Source organism: Bos indicus, chromosome 19 (genome assembly GCF_029378745.1).
Source record: "Bos indicus isolate NIAB-ARS_2022 breed Sahiwal x Tharparkar chromosome 19, NIAB-ARS_B.indTharparkar_mat_pri_1.0, whole genome shotgun sequence".
NCBI classification, from domain to species: domain Eukaryota; kingdom Metazoa; phylum Chordata; class Mammalia; order Artiodactyla; family Bovidae; genus Bos; species Bos indicus.
This window is the reverse complement of record NC_091778.1, coordinates 463,037-480,744: the sequence shown is the minus strand read 5'-3', so window position 1 is coordinate 480,744 and position 17,708 is coordinate 463,037. Positions and strand designations below refer to the sequence as shown.

The following is a 17,708-nucleotide window of genomic DNA, read 5'->3' as shown; positions in this document are numbered from 1 at the left end:
GTGTCAGTATCAGTTGTTACCAAGGGTTCGATGTCAAGGTTGTTCTGCTGGTGCTATTCTTTGAGCTGAATGCAAGAACAGGAGTGTTAGGAAGATTATTCAGTGTTAAAATAATAATAAAAAAAATATTGCTATTAAACTTTGCCTTATTTTCCAGATTATCTATGCAGCAAACTTGAAATATAAGACATCAAATGTTGATCTTTCTTAGTATGACCCATATGAGAAAGAATTCAGATAAAGTCATTATGCCTGATGTTCCATTTCTTTAATTTTAAAGATGTCTGTTCAAACAGGTTAAGATATCTCTATCTGTTTCTGTCTCTGTCTTTCCTTGTTTGTCTGTCTCTTTTTCCTTTTAAAATTTAACACCTCTAAATTTACAAAATGCCTTTCACGTGTAAATCACCAAGAATGAAACAGTGGGTAAGACATATTGAATAAATATGAACACTGACAGTGAGGAATTTGACCCTATCATTTATCAGCATTTTGACTCTAGATAAGCCACAACTCCAAGTCCTCTGATTCCTCCCTGTCCTTGATTTTTCAGTTATTTGATAGCCAAATGGAACTTTTCTATAATTCTCTTCAGTGCATTCTTTACTTCCTGATTTCTCAAGCTATAAATCAATGGGTTTAACATGGGAATCACTACCACACAGAATACTGAAGCAAATTTATCTGTATTCAGAGAATGGCTTGAAATGGGCAGGAGGTACATAAAAATGACTGTTGCATAAAATATGGTGATGAAGGTGAAATGAGAAACACAAATAGAAAGGCTTCTTGGCTCCCTTCAGAAGAACGGATCCTAAGAATGGCAAAGAGGATGAAGATATGAGAAATGATCACCATCAGTAGAGAGCAAAGAGTGTTGAACCCAGCAATGGTTAACAGCATCAGCTCTTTAACGTGAGTGTCAGAGTAAGCCAGTGCAGCCAAGGGAACATCATCACAGTAGAAGTGGTTGACTCTATTGGAACCACAGAAAGATAAGAGGAATGTTGCGACTATCTGTGCAAGACTCACAACGACTCCATAAATATATGTGTTAGCAATGACCTGATTGAAGAGTTTTTTAGGCATGAGGATGGCATAAAGGGTTGCAAATGGCAACATACCTGTCATAGGCCATGACTGAGAGCAAATACTGTTCACAAACTACAAATGTGATGAAGCAACACATCTGAATGGCACATTCATAAAATGTTATACTTTTAACTTCACACAGAAAATTCACCAAGGTGTTTGGGGTGACAGATGAAGTAAAAGAAAAATCAATAAAAGCCAGATGGCTGAGGAAAAAAAAACAAACAAACATGGGTGTGTTAAGCTGCAGGCTGACCTGTACTAGTACAATCAAACCAAGATTACCAAGGACACTAGCTAAATAGATTCCTAGAAATACACCAAAGAGAATGGCTTGAAGTTCTGAATTATCTGTGAGTCCCAAGAGGATAAACTCAGACACTACAGAGTAATGGGCTTTTGCTATAGTAGAGATTTGATTTTTTTTTTTTTAACAATAAAATCCCCTAGAGCACACAGTCTGAGTATTCTTGTCTCCCTTAGAGATAAACAAGCAGATGTTGGGAACTGATTCTGATCTTCCCTGATCTTATGTTGGACACATTCAGAGGAGACTCTCCATGGAAATTCTGGTTTCAGAATGAAGTGATTTTTTTCTCTGCAGAATTTCCAAAGTATGGAACTCTGTGGGGTTTGGAAGATAGAAATATGACATTTTATTTAATATCTAGCATAATTGAATAATTTCTTATCTATTTTTAATAAAAGAAAATAAATACAGAGTTACTTGAGCACAATTTATTTTAATTATTGAAATATTTTAAGAAACAAAAAACCTATATATAGAAAACTATAAAACACTGGTGAAAGAAATCAAAGAGGACACTAATAGATGGAGAAATATACCCATTTGTGGATCAGAAGAATCAATATAGTGAAAATGAGTATACTACACAAAGCAATCTATATATTCAATGCAATCCCTATAAGCTACCAACAGTATTTTTCACAGAACTAGAACAAATAATTTCACAATTTGTGTGGAAATAAAAAAAAAAAAAAAAAAAAAAAAAAAAACCTTGAATAGCTAAAGAAATCTGGAGGAAGAAGAACGGAACTGGAGGAATCAACCAGCTTGACTTCAGGGTCTACTACAAAGCCACAGTCATCAAGACAGTCAGTATGGTACTGGCACAAAGACAGGAAAATAGATCAAAGGAACAAAATAGAAAGCCCAAAGATAAGTCCATGCACCTATGGACACATTATCTTCAACAAAGGAGGCAAGAATATACAATGGAGAAAAGACAATCTCCACTTGTTAAAACAAGTGGTGCTGAGAAAACTGGTCAACCACTTGTAAAAGAATGCAACTAGAACACTTTCTAACACCACACACAAAAATAAACTCAAAATACATTAAAGATTTAAAGACCAGAAACTACAAAACTCCTAGAGGAGAACATAGGCAAAACACTCTCCGACATAAATCACAGCAGGATCCTCTATGACCCACCTTCGACAATATTGGAAATAAAACCAAAAATAAACAATGGGACCTAATTAAAATTAAAAGCTTCTGCACAACAAAAGAAACTATAAGCAAGGTGAAAAGACAGCCTTCATAATGGGATAAAACAATAGCAAATGAAGCAACTGACAAAGAATTAATCTCAAAAATATACAAGCAACTCCTTCGGCTAAATTCCAGAAAAATAAGTGAAGTGAAGTGAAGTCGCTCAGTCATGTCTGACGCTTTGCGACCCCATGGACGGTAGCCTACCAGGCTCTGCCATCCATGAGATTTTCCAGGCAAGAATATTTGTGTGGGCTGTCATTTCCTTCTCCAAGAAAAATAAATGACCCAATAAAAAATGGGCCAAAGAACTAAACAGACATTTCTCCAAAGAAGACATACAGGTGGCTAACAAACACATGAAAAGATGCTCAACATCACTCATTATTAGAGAAATGCAACTCAAACCCACAATGAAGTACCATTTCACACCAGTCAGAATGGCTGCTATCCAAAAGTCTACAAGGAATAAATTCTGGAGAGGGTGGGGAGAAAAGGGAACCCTCTTACACTGTTGGTGGGAATGTAAACTAGTACAGCCACTATGGAGAACAGTGTGGTGATTCCTTAAAACACTGGGAATAGAACTGCCATATGACCCAGCAATCCCACTGCTGGGCATACACACTGAGGAAACCAGAATTGAAAAAAAAAAAAAAATGTGTACCCCAGTGTTCATCACAGCACTGTTTATAACAGCCAGGACATGGAAGCAACCTAGATGTCCATCAGCAGATGAATAGATAAGAAAGCTGTGGTACATATACACAATGGAATATTGCTCAGCCATTGAAAAGAATACATTTGAATCAGTTCTAAGGAGGTGGATGAAACTGGACCCTGTTATACACAGTGAAGTAAGCCAGAAAGAAAAACACCAATATAGTATACTAATGCATATAAAATTAGAAATGGACATGGAAAAACAGACTGGTTCCAAATAGGAAAAGGAGGATGTCAAGGCTGTATACCGTCACCCTGCTTATTTAACTTCTATGCAGAGTACATCATGACAAATCCTGGGCTGGAAGAAGAACAAGCTGGAATCAAGATTGCTGGAAGAGATATCAATAACCTCAGATAAGCAGATGACACCACCCATATATCAGAAAGTGAAGAGGAACTAAAAAACCTCTTGATGAAAGTGAAAGATAAGAGTGAAAGAGTTGGCTTAAAGCTCAACATTCAGAAAAAGAAGATCATGGCATCTTGTCCCATCACTACATGGGAAATAGATGTAGAAACAGTGGAAACAGTGTCAGATTTTATTTTGGGGGGCTCCAAAATCACTGCAGATGGTGACTGCAGCCATGAAATTAAAAGACACTTACCCATTGGAAGGAAAGTTATGACCAACCTAGATAGCATATTCAAAAGCAGAGACATTACTTTGCCAACAAAGGTCTGTCTAGTAAAGGCTATGGTTTTTCCAGTAGTCATGTATGGATGTGAGAATTGGACTGTGAAGAAAGCTGCGTGCTGAAGAATTGATGCTTTTGAACTGTGGTGTTGGAGAAGACTCTTGAGAGTCCCTTGGACTGCAAAGAGATCCAACCAATTCATTCTAAAGGAGGTCAGCCCTGGGATTTCTTTGGAAGGAGTGATGCTATAGTTGAAACTCCAATACTTTTGCCACATCATGTGAAGAGTTGACTCATTGGAAAAGACTGATGCTGGGAGGGATTGGGGGCAGGCAAGAAAGGGGATGGCAGAGGATGAGATGGATGGATGGCACTCAATGGATGTGAGTCTGAGTGAACTCTGGGAGTTGGTGATGGACAGGGAGGCCTGGCGTGCTGCGATTCTTGGGGTCGCAGTCGGACACAACTGAGTGACTGAACTGAACTGAACTGAACGCATATATATGGACTTTAGAAAGATGGTAATGATAACTGTGTATGTGAGACAGCAAAAGAGACAAAGATGTATAGAACAGTCTTTTGAAATCTGTGGGAGAGGGTGAGGGTGGGATGATTTGAGAGAATGACATTGAAGCATGTATAATATCATATGTGAAACCAATCACCAGTCCAGGTTCAGTGCATGATATAGGATGCTTGGGGCTGGTGCACTGGGATGATTCAGAGGGATGGTATTGGGACGGAGGTGGGAGGGTGTTCAGGATGGGGAACACGTGTACACCCATGGTGGATTCATGCTGATGTATGGCAAAATCAATATAATATTGTAAAATAATTAGCTTCCAATTAAAATAAATAAATTTATATTAAAATAAATAAATAAGTTATGTCCATTAAATACTTTAAACAAACATACTATGTCTTTGAAAATTTTAATTAACAGAAAACAATAAATTAAAAACATAATTTCAGTCGGTCATCCACCTGCTGCAGATGGGGCAGGTGTGGAGCTCTAAACGAAAGACATGAGGCCTAAGACTGAAATGAGATTGTTTTGAGGTCATCTGATTTCTGACTAGAAGGTGTGTGATCACCTCGTCCTGAAACCACTGCAGACAGAATGGTTTGCAATTTTTTTTGGTGATGGCATGTTCAGAATCTTGGATCCCTAAGTTGAATATGTTGGAAATATTTAGGAACTCTGGAAATTGTTGTTTTTGTATATATAATGACTTACTAGGTGAATCAATAGATTTAATAAAACATATAGAAAAGAATAATTTCAGAAGGGGTAATATGAAAGGTAATATTATATTCTGACCATCTCTATACCAACTGTTCAGGATGATTTTTATTTTATTTTATTCTCTTACTATGATATCTAGTTTTTGTTCAATTACTATGTAATATTTGGGAATTAAAGGGAGAAAAGCCCTTAGAAACATAGTCCTGCTTTTTTCTGAAAAATGAATGGAATGATTAAAAATATATTTAAATGATTCAGAAAACATATTTATCAAATGGCTCCTAACATTTAAATGTTAAACAGGAGAAGAAAAAAATCAAGATAATTTTGTAGAAGTAAAAACTGTTTTCTGGCTTATTAAAAGAAACAGCTTGTGATGATCTTCATTTGAGCAGATATGTTTGATTTTTAATTTTTTTTTTTTTTTACTACTTCATCTCAGGTCATCTTTCCATCAACCCTATCGACTGGTGATAAGCTATCCTCTTCATTTTCAGATTTGGGAGCTGAGAGTGAGAGCTTAAACCCTCTTCCTGTTTCATGATTAGCGTGGGATGAAGCAAAATAGCTCATGAACTAGTTCTGGACTCCATGATCTCAATTCATAGTTTATAGAAATGAATTCTTTTTGTAGAGGTAAGAATTTCGCCATTAATCAGAAAATTTTTGAAAGGCGATATCTAAGTCTGTCCACCTTAAGTGCTTGAAATAATACCTTTCCTGCAGTATGTGGAAATGAGTAAATTTTAGCTCTTAAAATGGGCTTCTCATGTGGCAGTGCAGTAACAAAGAATCTTCCTACCAATACAGGAGATGTGGGAGACAAGGGTTGGATCCCTGGGTAGGAAGATTCCATGGAGGAGGAAATGGCAAACCACTCTAGTATTCTTGCCTGGAAAGCCCATGGACAGAGGAGCCTGGCTGGCTACAGTCCATGAGTCAGACACGACTGAGCACAGACACATGGTTTTTCATTCCATTAGTATTAATAGTATTCATATTTAGGCTTGTTCTCAAAAGAAAAGATGGTGCAATCCCATTATACCCATGATTGTAGGTTATTCTTTTTTCAATATTTTGAGGTCTTTTTTCCATTGCCTTATTGACTGTGATCTCAGATCATTACCTTTCTTGGCTCTTAATTTTTCTAGTACTTATAGTTTTCTGATGTGTTGGAGTCTGTGTAGCTCTTGCTCTGACGTTACCAAACTCACCAATATCTTCAGTCATTTTAGTTTCCTGTCTTTAAACTGAAACTTGGATCATCCTTGAAAATGCATTTCTTTACAGGTTTCTTCAAGCTATTCCATTTGAAACTCTCCATATATGTTAAATCTGGCAGGTGAAATAAGGCATTGTTTATGTTGGAGCATTCTTTTCTGTCATTGCTGTGTCTTGCATTTAAGTACACTCCCTGACGCTTAGAGGTTTATCCCCATATTCACTGTCATCACATATGGATCCAGGTCGCTCCCTTTTATCCAATGAAGGCTCTGGTATTGATGCCATCATGTTTATCGTCCACAAATTTGCCATCAGTGTCATGAACACCACTTATTTCGTACCTTGGCTTCTTAGGTTCTTGATCTTGGAATCTGCGACCCCACTGTTTATCCACTTGAGCGTTCTACTCCCGAGAATCCATTTTGAAGCTTGCTTTAGGTAACAATTGATAAAAGAGTAGCTATCCAAAATAAAAAAACTTGTCTTATGACCACAACTTTCTGAACTTTGCTTTCACATCAATTATGACACTACAACCCTTTATGTATCCACCCAATCACTTTACCCTAAGTATCCTTTATGTACTGCCACCTCCTTTACTTAACATAGGAAAAGGAGTACATCAAGGCTGTATATTGTCACTCTGCTTATTTAACTTCTATGCAGAGTACATCATGACAAATGCTGGGCTAGAAGAAGCACAAGCTGGAATCAAGATTGCCAGCAGAAATATCAATAACCTTAGATATGCAGATGACACCACCCTTATGGCAGAAAGTGAAGAGGAACTAAAGAGCCTCTTGATGAAAGTGAAAGAGGAGAGTGAAATAGTTGGCTTAAAACTCAACATCCAGAAAACGAAGATCATGGCATCTGGTCCTATGACTACATTGGAAATAGTGGGGGAAACAGTGTCAGACTTTATCTTTTTGGGCTCCAAAATCACAGCAGATGGTGACTCCAGCCATGAAATTAAAAGACGCTTACTGTTGGAAGAAAAGTTATGACCAACCTAGATAGCATATTGAAAAGCAGAGACATTACTTTGCCAACAAAGGTCTGTCTAGTCAAGGCTATGATTTTTCCTGTGGTCATGTATGGATGTAAGAGTTGGACTGTGAAGAAAGCTGAGCGCCGAAGAATTGATGCTTTGGAACTGCAGTGTTGGAGAACATTCTTGAGAGTCCCTTGGACTGTAAGGAGATCCAACCAGTCCATTCTAGAGGAGATCATCCCTGGATATTCTTTGGAAGGAATGATGCTATAGCTGAAACTCCAGTACTTTGACCACCTCACGTGAAGAGTTGACTCATTGGAAAGACTCTGATGCTGGGAGGGATTGGAGGCAGGAGGAAAAGGGGACGACAGAGGATGAGATGGCTGGATGGCATCACCGACTCAGTAGACGTGAGTTCGAGTGAACTCCGGGAGATGGTGATGGACAGGGAGGCCTGGCATGCTGCGATTCATGGGATCACAAAGAGTTGGACAAAACTGAGTGACTGAACTGAACTGACTGAACCCTAAACAGCTTAGACTCTGTGATCAATTGCCACAATGACTATTCACAACATACAAATTTCTCTTTCTAATATACAAACTTATATTTTTGTTCCCAAGCTGTTTTGTTCATCCCATATATTCATCCTCTACTAATTTATTCGATCTTCCCCCTCAGTTTAAAAACAAGATGCATGTTGAAATCATTACCAACGACCTGTGACTTATTTTCCTTTTCCTCCATCCATCAACCCCTCTCCTCTTCATTCTTTCAGTACTAAATATCCTGGAAAGTTATTTGCTTCATCTTTAGCAATTATATATCAACTTGTATTCTGAATTTGTTCTCACCATAATTGTAATACAATTATTCATTCCACATTCACCAACAATCTCCTTATTCCCATAGGCAATGGAGACTTCTTTTATGTTGTCTATGTAGCCCCAGATATCATTGACATTAATTTTCATGAAAACCATTGTTTTATTTTGTTTTGGTTTGGTTTGCAAGTCATCAGAATCAACATTCTGTCCACATTCACACTTCTTGGTGGTTCCACTCCCTGTGTTTATGTTTTAATTAAAGCATTACTTTACATTTCGTTCCTAAGCCATCTTGTGTCATTTTTTGCACACTCTTTTGGAGCTCCCATCAAATGTTCTGGGGATGGTTCTCACTTTTGTGTTGCAAAAGTCTAAATTTCTAGGCCAGATTTCTCCTCTGATCTCCAGGTATATACTCAAGAGATTCCCAGAAAAATTCACTTACATATTCCCAAAGTAACTAAATATAACATGCTCAAAAGAGATTTCAGAAATTCAAAAACTATCCTATATTTTTATTTTTATTTTTGCAATTTAAATTTACCTATTTTATTTGGAGGCTAATTACTTTAGAATATTGTATTGGTTCTGCCACACATCAACATGAATCCACCACAGGTGTACACGTGTTCCCCATCCTGAACCTCCATACCACCTCCCTTCCCATACCATCCCTCCGGGTTGTCCCAGTGCACCAGTCCCAAGGATCCTGTATCAAAACTGGACTGGTGATTCATTTCTTAAATGATATTATATATGTTTCCATGCCATTCCTCCAAATCATCCCACCCTCTCCCTCTCCCACAGAGTACAAAAGACTGTTCTATATATCTGTGTCTCTTTGCTGTCTCACATACAGGGTTATCGTTCAGTTCAGATCAGTTCAGTCGCTCAGTCGTGTCCGACTCTTTGCGACCCCATGAATCACAGCACACCAGGCATCTCTGTCCATCACCAGCTCCCGGAGCTCACTCAGACTCACATCCATCGATCAGTGGTGCCATCCAGCCATCTCATCCTCTGTCGTCCCCTTCTCCTCCTACCCCCAGTCCCTCCCAGCATCAGAGTCTTTTCCAGTGAGTTAACTCTTCACATAAGGTGGACAAAGTAATGGAGTTTCAGCTTTAGCATCATTCCTTCCAAAGAAACCACAGGGCTTATCTCCTTCAGAATGGACTGGTTGGATCTCCTTGCAGTCCAAGGGACTCTCAAGAGTCTTCTCCAACACCACAGTTCAAAAGCATCAATTCTTTGGCGCTCAGCTTTCTTCACAGTCCAACTCTCACATTCATACATGACCACTGGAAAAACCATAGGCTTGATTAGATGGACCTTTGTTGGCAAAGTAATGTCTCTGCTTTTGAATATGCTATCTAGGTTAGTCATAACTTTCCTTCTAAGGAGTAAGCATCTTTTAATTTCATGGCTACAATCACCATCTGCAGTGATTTTGGAGCCCCCAAAAAATAAAGTCTGACACTGTTTCCACTGTTTTCCCATCTATTTCCCATGAAGTGATGGGACCAGATGCCATGATCTAGTTTTCTGAATGTTGAGCTTTAAGCCAACTGTTTCACTCTCCACTTTCACTTTCATCAAGAGGCTTTTTAGTTCTCCTTCAATTTCTGCCATAAGGGTTGTGTCATCTTCATGTCTCAGGTTATCGATATTTCTGCTGGCAATCTTGATTCCAGCTTGTGCTTCTTCCAGCCCAGCGTTTGTCATGATGTACTGTGCATAGAAGTTAAATAAGCAAGGTGACAATATACAGCCATGACGTACTCCTTTTCCTATTTGGAAACAGTCTGTTGTTCCATATCCAGTTTTAACTGTTCCTTCCTGAACTGCATATAAGTTTCTCAAAAGGCAGGTCAGGTGCTCTGGTATTCGCATCTCTTTCAGGATTTTCCACAGTTTATTGTGATCCACACAGTCAAAGGCTTTGTCATAGTCAATAAAGCAGAAATAGATGCTTTTTTGTTTTTTTGTTTGTTTGTTTTTTCTGGAACTCTCTTGCTTTTTCCATGATCCAGTGGATGTTGACAATTTGATCTCTGGTTCCTCTGCCTTTTCTAAAACCAGCTTGAACTTCTGGAAGTTCACACTTCACATATTGCTGAAGCCTGGCTTGGAGAGTTTTGAGCATTACTTTACTAGTGTGTGAGATGAGTGCAATTGTTCGGTAGTTTGAGCATTCTTTGGCATTGCCTTTATTTGATATTGGAATGAAAACTGACCTTTTCCAGTCCTGTGGCCACTGCTGAGTTTTCCAAATTTGCTGGCATATTGAGTGCAGCACTTTCACAGGATCATCTTTCAGGATTTGGAATAGCTCCACTGGAATTCCATCACCTCCACTAGCTTTGTTCATAGTGATACTTTCTAAGGCCCACTTGACTTCACATTCCAGGCTGTCTGGCTCTAGGTGAGTTATCATACCATCGTGATTATCTTAGTCTTGAAGATATTTTTTGTACAGTTCTTCTGTGGTTATCGTTACCATCTTTCTAAATTCCATATATATGTGTTACTATACTGTATTGGTGTTTTTGTTTCTGGCTTACTTCATGCTGTATGATAAGCTCCAGTTTCATCCACCTCAGTAGAACTTATTCAAATGTATTCTTTTTAATGGCTGAGTAATACTCCATTGTGTATATGTACCAGAGCTTTCTCATCCATTCATCTGCTGATGGACATCTAGGTTGCTTCCATGTCCTGGCTGTTATAAACAGTGCTGTGATGAACACTGGGGTATACATGTCTCTTTCAATTCTGGTTTCCTTAGTGTGTATGCCCAGCAGTGGGATTGCTGGGTCATTAGGCAGTTCTATTTCCAGTTTTTTTAAGGAATCACCACACTGTTCTCCATAGTGGCTGTACTAGTTTGCATTCCCACCAACAGTATAAGAGGGTTCCCTTTTCTCCACACCCTCTCCAGCATTTATTGCTTGTAGACTTTTGGATCGCAGCCATTCTGACTGGCGTGAAATGGTATCTCATTGTGGTTTTGATTTGCATTTCTCTAATAATGAGTGATGTTGAGCATCTTTTCATGTGTTTGTTAGCCGTGTGTATGTCTTCTTTGGAGAAATGTCTATTTAGTTCTTTGGCCCATTTTTTGATTGGGTCATTTATTTTTCTGGAATTGAGCTTCAGGAGTTACTTGTATATTTTTGAGATTAGTTCTTTGTCAGTTGCTTTATTTGCTATTATTTTCTCCCATTCTGAAGGCTCTTTTCACCTTGCTTATAGTTTCCCTTGTTGTGCAGAAGCCTTCCTATATTTTTCATCTGCTTTGAAGCATGCATTTTCTAACTCAGTGAGTGGTGTCTTATTACAGCCAGTTACGCAGGCACAAAGTCAAGAAAATACATTTCTTATATCTTTCTAAACTCCACTGATAAAAATTAGATATTGAACACACTAATTATTTAACCTATTTTTTTTTCAAACCTGTCTACTTGTAATTTAGGCCTCTATCACAACTTTCTGTATTATTGTCCACACATTTATCTTAGCCAGCCTTTCTCTGTTCATTGTAATAGAGTGTACTTTTTAACATGCAAATCATAGCTTACTATTTCCTCTTTACATAGGATATATTCCAAAGGGTTGGCTAACTTAACTTTGAAAAGCAACCCCTTCTTTTCAGACTTGTCTCACTTTTTGTGACATTTTTTATGTAATTTCCAGTGTTAAGCCATTATGAATACTATCAGTTTTTCAGATATGATCATGAATTTTGTACATAGTTGAAGCAGAAACTCTTCCTTCTGTCTTTGCAATCTAGTTGGCTTTATCATTCTATGTATCCATCAGATGTCAGGTGAAGTTTCAATTCTTCCTAGAGGTGTTTCATTACTTCTCATGTGTTATGTCTAACAATTCATTTACCTATTAATTATTTTTTAAATAATCTAAATTTCATTTTTTTGAAAAAAAAAAAAAAAAACAGATAGTTATTTTCCATCTCCCCCAAACCTTGTAGGAGCTAGCACTTTTAGAAACTCCAAATATACAAGTAGGATAATTGAACAAATAAATACAAGTTTTGTGTTACTTTAAAACCTTTCATCCTGGAATGTGAAGTCAAGTGGGCCATAGGAAGCATTCTATGAACAAAGCTAGTGGAGGTGATGGGATTCTGATAGAACTATTTCAAATCCTGAAAGATGATGCTGTTAAAGTGTTGCACTCAATATGCCAGCAAATTTGGAAAGCTCAGCACTGGCCACAGGACTGGAAAAGGTCAATTTTCATTCCAATCCCAAGGAACGGCAATGCCAAAGGATGCTCAAACTACTGCAGAATTGCACTCATCTCACACACTAGTAAAGTAATGCTCAAAATTCTTCAAGCCAGGCTTCAGCAATACATGAAGTGTGAACTTCCAGATGTTCAAGCTGGTTTTAGAAAAGGCAGAGGAACCAGAGATCAAGTTGCCAAGATCCGCTGGATCATGAAAAACCAAGAAAGTTCCAGAAAAACATCTATTTCTGCTTTATTGATTATGCCAAAGCCTTTACTGTGTGGATCACAATCAACTGTGGAATATTCTTCAAGAGATGAGATTATCAGACCACCTGACCTACCTCTTGAGAAATGTGTATGCAGGTCAGGAAACAACAGTTAGAACAGGACATGGAACAACAGACTGATTCCAAATAGGAAAAGGAGTACATCAAGGCTGTATATTGTCACCCTGCTTATTTAACTTCTATGCAGAGTACATCATGACAAACGCTGGGCTGGAAGAAGCACAAGCTGCAATCAAGATTGCTGGGAGAAATATCAATAACCTCAGATATGCAGATGACACTGCCATTATGGCAGAAAGCTAAGAACTAAATAACCTCTTGATGAAAGTGAAAGAGGAGAGTGAAAAAGTTGGCTTAAAGCTCAACATTCAGAAAACTAACATCATGGCATCTGGTCCCATCACTTAATGGGAAATAGATGGGGAAACAGTGGAAACAGTGTCAGGGTTTATTTTGGGGGGCTCGAAAATCACTGCAGTTGGTGATTGCAGCCATGAAATTAAAAGATGCTTACTCCTTGGCAGGAAAGTTATGACCGACCTAGATAACATATTGAAAAGCAGAGACATTACTTTGTTAACAAAGTTCTGTCTAGTAAAGGGTATGGTTTTTCCAGTGGTCATGTATTGATGTGAGAGTTTGACTATTAAGAAAATTGACCACAGAAAAATTGATGCTTTTGAACTGTAGGGTTGGAGAAACTCTTGAGAGTCTCTTGTACTGCAAGGAGATCCAAGCACTCCATCCTAAAGGATCAGTCCTGGGTATTTATTGGTAAGACTGATGTTGAAGCTGAAACTCCAGTACTTTGGCCACCTGATGCAAAGAGCTGACTCATTTGAAAAGACCCTGATGCTGGGAAAGTTTGAGGGCAGGAGGAGAAAGGGACAACAGAGGATAAGATGGTTGGATAGCATTACCAACTCAATGACATGGGTTTGGGTGGATTCTGGGAGTTGGTGATGGACAGGGAAGCCTGGCGTGCTGCAGTTCATGGGGTTGCAAAGAGTTGGACATGACTGAGCGACTGAACTGAACTGAATAAATCTAGTATAAACACTCCTATATAACTGTATGTGTGCATATATGTGGGGCTTCTCAAGGGTAAAGAATCTGCCTGCCAATGAATGAGACATAAGAGATGAGATGCAGTTTCCATCCCTGATTTGGAAGATCCTCTGGATGAGGGCATGGCAACCTACTCCAGTATTCTTCCCTGGTGAATTCCATGGACAGAGGAGTCCATAGTGTCAAAAAGAGTCGGGTGCAACCAAAGTGACTTAGCATGCATGTGCATAGATATATTAATTTCCCTAGTAATAGGTATATGATGGAAATTGTTGGAACACAAATAATTATATATTTAACTTTATAACAAACTGCAGAGTTCTAAACTAACTCTTGCATTTTCATTACCTAAAACCATTCATGAGAATTCATACTTTACATACATACTTGCCAATATTTGAAGTAAAAAAAAATATTAATTGAAACTGGGATAAAAATAATCTCCTTGTGCATTTGATTTTCATTTACTTGATGATTAATAATACTGAACACTTTTCTATACACTTGTTGTTCATTCATATATCTCCATCTAAAATGTCTAAATTTTGTTCATTTCAATTGAGATATTTCTTTTCATTGACCTTTATAATGTTTTGTGTGTGATAGATAAAATTACTTTTTCAAATTTTATTTGAGAAGTTTTATATTTTATTTTTCTGTTTAGCACTTTGACCCATGAACTTGCAGTTTTACAAATAAGAGTTTTGATACCACAGAAGAGGGCAGAACACTCTCTTCCAGCAAAGAGTTTCATGTGTACAAAACAGATTGGGATGAAGTAGATGAAGTGGGTAGGAGAGGACATAACACTGAAAAAATCCCAACCTTAGGTACACATACTAGCACTGAAGACTGAGAAGAAAGCAGAAGGACACAGAATCACTTTCTGTTGTCACTTCAAGGATTACACTAATTTTCTTGAAAACATTGATGTTCAGGGGAAATTGAGTCTATGTTGGACACGGGAACATCATACTGTGAACATTTCTAAATATTGTTATAATCTTATGAGAGTTGATTATATTTATTCTTTTCCTTTTAGAAAAAAATAACAAAGTTTGTGTCAAACTACAAACTCTGTCTCACAGATAGTTACATAAATATTTCTTTATACTTTTAGCCTTGTCTGGGATTTCTGGGTGGCTCAGTGGTAAAGAATCCATCTGCAGGAGACAGGAGACGTGGGTTTTATCCCTGGGTCAGGAAGATCTTCTGGAGGAAGAAATGGCAACCCATTTGAATATTCTTGCCTGGAAAATTCAACAGACAGAGGAGTGGGCTACAATCCATGGGGTCTCAAAGTGTCATACATGACTAAGCACATGCGTGCACATGTGCACACACACACACACACACACACAAAACCTTTCCTGGGATACTAAAATCTTCACACCTACGTGCCTTGAGACCAGTGAATTGCACAGATTTTGTGGAGATAATATGGATCTGACTTTCACTATCTGTTTTTCCAATTTGTTCCCAAAATTTCTGTGGCTGTTGTCTCAATTTTTTCACTTTTTAGATTAGAAAAAAGGGCTTGTATTAAAGATTTTTGTTTGAAAGATGTGGACTAGGACTTTTTCTCAAAACAAAAATTGTACAATGGGAAAATAACCCATTCATTTAGCTTCTAATGTTGTTCATACTATATGCCACACAATGGCAGCCTGTCTTCACCATCTCTTCAGTGACCTATAGAGCTTTAACATTGCGTCACTAATTTGTCAGAAATTTCCTCAAGGCAGCCTTCAAGTCCTTGTTCCTCAGGCTGTAGATCATGGGACTCAGCATGGGGATCACCAGTGTATAAAATACGGAGGCCATTTTATCGGTATCCAGTAAATGGTTATTTCGAGGCTGTAAATACATGAAAAGCAGAGTTCCATAGAAGACTAACACAGCTGTCATATGTGAAGCACATGTGGAAAAGGCTCTTTTCCTTCCTTCTGATGAATGTATCCTTAGAATGGACAACATGATGTTGAAATAAGATACAACTACAGTTATGGAAAGCATCAAGTTTGTAGATGCAGATATGAATACTACTGTCTCTGGTAATTAAGTATCAGAGCAAGACAATGTTAACAGGGGGGCAGTATCACATTAAAATGATTGATTACTTGGGAAGAAAAATAAGACACAGAAAATACACAACATGAAACTGCAACCGCTGTGAAAAAGCTGTAAAAGTATGTGAGGGAAATGAAAAGAAGCCAGGTCCACCGAGATACAACCATCTTGTAGATCAGGGGGTTACAAATGGCTGCATAGTGGTCATAGGCCATCACAGCTAACATGAAAATTTCAGCTACAATGAAAACCAAGAACCCTCCTAGTTAGGTGGCACATTCCTAGAAGGAGGTGGTATGCTTTTTTACTAAAATTTTGATCAGCATTTTAGGGGCAATGACAGTTGAATTGCCAAGACTGACGATAGCCAATTGCCTGAGGAAGAAATACATGGAGATCTGAAGTTGGGAGTCCACACTGGTGAAGGTGATGATGCTTAGGTTCCCTGTCACGGTCAGTCCATAGATGACCAGGAAGACAAAGAAGAGTGGGATCTGGAGGTCTGGATATTCTGAGACTCCTGTGAGAATAAATTCAGTGACTCCAGTGAAATTTCCATTAGCCATGTATGAGTTTGGAAAGTCATCTATATGGAAGAAAAAGAGACTTGGTTAGAAATTAAGGAATTATTTTCTAGGACTGTCAATAGATGGCAAAAGCATCCCTTGAATGAGATTTCCTCGAAGAATTTATTGAACTCATGTTTCTAGGTCTAATAAATCAAATTTGAAATCGTCTATTAAAGAGAATATTCAAGTGTGGCAAATTAAATAAATTATCCAACATTATGAATATTTTGAAGATCTAATGCATTGAATTTTATTGTTATGGATATCTTATTAGTTTGAAAATATTTAAAGCCATGATTCATATCATGGCATCATATTGATATCTTCTTCACTGAGTGTGAAAAACTCCTGAGTAACTGCATGCTTCCAAATAATTCAATGTTCTTTGTGATCTCTAATTTGAAACTATTTGCTTCTTCTCAATAAAGCATGATCTAGTCATTTTAAAATATTGTTTAGTTGCTAAATCATGTCCAACTCTTTTTTTGTGACCCCATGAACTGTAGACTGTCAGGCTCCTCTGTCCCTGCAATTTTCCAGGCAAGATTACTAGAGTAGGTTGCTATGTCCTCCTCCAGAGGATCTTCCTGACCCACAGATCAAACCAGGTGGATTCTTCACCACTGTACCACTGATCCAATCACTATTCTGCTCTCTTTTTTTTATCCCATCCTTGTATTAACATTTATTTATTTTTTAATTTTATTTTATTTTTAAACTTTACATAATTGTATTAGTTTTGCCAAATATCAAAATGAATCCATCACAGGTATACATGTGCTCCCCATCCTGTACCCTCCTCCCTCCTCCCTCCCCATACCATCCCTCTGGGTCATCCCAGTGTACTGGCCCCATGCATCAAGTATCGTGTATCAAACCTGGACTGGCATCTCATTTCATACATGATATTTTACATGTTTCAATGCCATTCTCCCAAATCTTCCCACCCTCTCCCTCTCCCACAGAGTCCATAAGACTGTTCCATACATCAGTGTCTCTTTTGCTGTCTCGTACACAGGGTTATTGTTATCATCTTTCTAAATTCTATATATATGCGTTAGTATACTGTATTGGTGTTTTTCCTTCTGGCTTACTTCACTCTGTATAATAGGCTCCAGTTTCATCCACCTCATTAGAACTGATTCAAATGAATTCTTTTTAATGGCTGAGTAATACTCCATTGTGTATATGTACCAC

General features: G+C 38.0%; 2 pseudogenes; both read right to left on the bottom strand.

Moving 5' to 3' along the window:
• Positions 1-553: 553 nt before the first annotated feature.
• Positions 554-9,988, bottom strand: LOC139177679 (olfactory receptor 5AL1-like; annotated as a pseudogene).
• A 5,600-nt stretch (positions 9,989-15,588) lies between these two features.
• Positions 15,589-16,508, bottom strand: LOC109569115 (olfactory receptor 8J3-like; annotated as a pseudogene).
• Between the last annotated feature and the right edge of the window lie 1,200 nt (positions 16,509-17,708).